Genomic DNA, 3,474 nt, shown 5'->3' with positions numbered 1-3,474 from the left:
GTTTGGGGGTAAGATGAAGATTTCTTAAGTATCTATTAGAATACTGAAAGATACACACACACACACACACACAAAAAAAAAAAAAAAAAGCACAAGTACTAGTAATTAAATAGAGTAGGTAAAATCACAGAAAAAAAATAGGTTGGAATGAAATTCAGGAGATGATCTTGTCCCCCTCCTCATGATAAACAGGGCTAACTGAAATTATATCAGATTGCTCAGGGCTTTATTTGCATAAATTGTTTAAAGATTGATTATTAAAAAAAAAAAAATAAAACATATATTTAAAACTTTTATCTCACAAACAAAGCTTACCCAACTTAAATATCTATACAAAATTTAAAAGGGCACTAGAAAGTGAGTGCACTTTACAGCTCACTCTGGTCTTCTAGTTCAGAAGGTCTCTTTTTGTTGTGGGAAGACCTCATCCATATAACACAGTGCTAAAGCAACCAAGTATTTGGCACAGACTACTTCTATTCAAACAGCTAAGATTTTCCTTTCTTTATCCGTCTACTAGAGTTCAATAAAATAAAGTATGTGCCAACATACATCACCTCAAACAGTTTGGAGAAGGAAGAGAGCACTTCATTTTTTTCTTCACATCACTACAGGGTTAAGTATTTGTTAAATATCCTCCACAAAATAAGACAAATGTAAGTATTTTAAAGTAATATAAATAATACAAAAGTTAACCATGCACATAGGCATGCATTATTAATGCAGCATATGAGGGTTTTTTTTTTTTGCTTTTTTTTTTTTTTTTGACATTGAGAGATAGAACAAATCAAAATGATAACAGTAAAGTTAACTGAAAACTTAGTCCTGTAGGATCTATGTGTTGTATATGGGCAAAGCCTAAAAAGTGGAGCGAAGGCCCTCGGAGAATCTTACTAGTAACAGAAGATGCTTGTGTCTGATGCTCGGATGATTCCTTCATGAACACTAATGACTCTTGCACCTGTGCCATGGATTCCTCCAGTGGGTGCTGGGATCCCTTGGCATGCAAAGATGTTACACACTGAATTTGACAAGGACCATGCAATGATAATCAATCAGCCAAAACCAGTGAAAATGAAATGCAATAGAAGCAGAATATCTATATATATATATATTTAAAAGAAGAGAAAATAGGAAACTGGACTGACTTAATTTGATGGGAGGGAAATGACAAGATGTGCATATGTAAACTCATAAATACATCTCAAGTACAAAATGTCTGAAAAGGAAGAAAGGTGAGAGACAAGAATGGAATTGACGTTCCGTTCTCGTCACAATCTTCTATTGGTTTTAGAAAAGTGTTTAGATTCAGATGCATTTTGCTACTCCTCTTATAAAGATTCAATTGTCCAGAATCTCAGCATTTCAGAATAAGTTTCACTATGAGATGAAAAAGAGATGCATCCTTCCTTGAAAAGCATTCAACTAAAACCTTCATTTCAAACAAAGGAATATATGCTTTCTATAATGTTATTTTAGTGTGTCTAGCTGCTTACAAATGCTTTGCTGCATGTGTAGATAAAAGGAAGCCGAAACTACAGTTTGTTCAAGGAATTGGAAGTGTATGTTCAAGGACTTGAACGAATATGACAGTTTGGAACATCATTATGCAATGGTAGAGATGAATATGCAGGCTCTTATGAAAAACAAAAATGGTATTAGTATGTCAGCCTTACTGTGCTTTTGAAAGAACCATGTCAGCAGAAACAATAATTCAGTCTAAAAGAGAGAGAGAGAGAGACTTCACTCAAATGGAAGATGGATATTGCAATTTGATACAGCCAAAGAAGGAACTCTAAATAATGACCTTCTAAAACATTTTACCTGTTAATGTTTTGTTCCAAAATGTTGCCCAAGTCCTACAGTCTGTATACACATAGATGATACTAAATCAAAATTAATTAGGAAACTCTCAGATGAGAAAAAGTTATTCTTTAAAGTCATTTACAGGTGCAACAGAATGGGAAATATCTTTCTGTTATGTATGATTAGTTTCATATCTATGGAAGATGACTGGTGCATATCAGTCCTGCTGTAGTCCGTAATACTAGACTTGAGATACAGAAACTGTCGGAATTGTTCAGAAATAAAAAAAATATACCATGCTTACAGGTATTTTTGAGGAAAAATGGAGCAAATAGTGTCATGAAAACTCAGAAGCCAGTCTAAGGATTTGGTTGACTTGTCTCAGAATATAACAACAGCAGCAGATTGCGGAACAGATGGAAAAGAACTAGACTTCAACCGATATACAAATTGAGGAGATTGCTTCTTTACTATATTACTTGAAATTGGTATATAAAGAACAAATGGGTCTAGGGCCAGTCAGTTGACAAGAGTTGGCATATAGCTGTGGCAGAGAATTTCACATGGAAAATACAGGGAAGAAGACAGCCTGTTCTTTCACTTGTCTGCCAAAGCAAACACCTTGATTACAACTACTTGACCATCATCTGAACCATACAGAACATACAGCCCCAAAGAGTTGAACTGGATCTGTGTAGCACTGGATCTGCTAGTGATTTGCTCTGCATTGTACTTACTACTATATTCTCTTGTCCTTACTCTACTCAGCATTTAAATAAAATTATCACTGAAACAAAGAGGACAAATTGTTTAAGGATTTGATCCTAAAATCAACATAGCTCTGTTGCATACTATCTACTTCACAATACAGCCTTCTTTTAATAACTTCAGAATGAATTATCAGAAGATAAGCACGTCAGCACCACACACTGCAAGTGTTTGTTCAAGCACTAACACTTGTAGTACAACTTTAAGACGCACAAATAGAGAAAAGACAGAAATTGTGGTGTGAACTTCATCCTCATAAAGAATATTCTTCTATTTTTTCCCATGTCATCAAACAATGGAGAGCACTAGGTATATATATGTGCGTATTTGATACCTCAACATTAAATTAGATCTTTAGAGCAGTTAGTTACAAATGCTGGGATTCATATCATGTAACTTTAAACTTTTTTAAGAAGTCTTAATTTCAGTTAGTAATTCTAGAATCCCCTAGAAGAGTTAATTTCTTTCCATCGTCAATGGAGAGGAAATATTTACAGATGCAATAGATGCAATTGATCTAACTTATCTTAGACATCTGTACCAGGTTGGCTGGGATGGAGTTAATTTTCCTCATAGCAGCCCATATGGTGCTGTCTTTTAGATGTGTGACCAAAACAGTGTTGATAACACACTAATGCTGCCTTCCAGAGTTAACTCACAACATCTCAGGATGAGACAAATCATCTTCTGGAAGTTTGAGTTCAGTTATTAGAATTATATACTATTACTAAACCAGTTGAATGACCATAAAATATCCTTCCAAGTCTACCTACTTCCCAAACTGCAACTAAAACCAGTGAGACTATGGAAAATATAGAGATATACTTCTATTTTATTCTACTCTACTCTGCTCCTATTCTATTCTATTCTATTCTATTCTATTCTATTCTATTCTATTCT

General features: G+C 34.3%; 1 protein-coding gene across 6 annotated transcripts in view; it reads right to left on the bottom strand.

Moving 5' to 3' along the window:
* The window catches only part of TMEM117 (transmembrane protein 117), a 215,246-nt gene that overhangs the window by 130,052 nt on the left and 81,720 nt on the right, over positions 1-3,474 (bottom strand). The window lies entirely within an intron of this gene.

Source organism: Oxyura jamaicensis, chromosome 1, assembly GCF_011077185.1.
Source record: "Oxyura jamaicensis isolate SHBP4307 breed ruddy duck chromosome 1, BPBGC_Ojam_1.0, whole genome shotgun sequence".
Classification (NCBI taxonomy): Eukaryota; Metazoa; Chordata; class Aves; order Anseriformes; family Anatidae; genus Oxyura; species Oxyura jamaicensis.
Note: the sequence above shows the minus strand (reverse complement) of the source record. Positions and strands in the feature narration are given on the sequence as shown.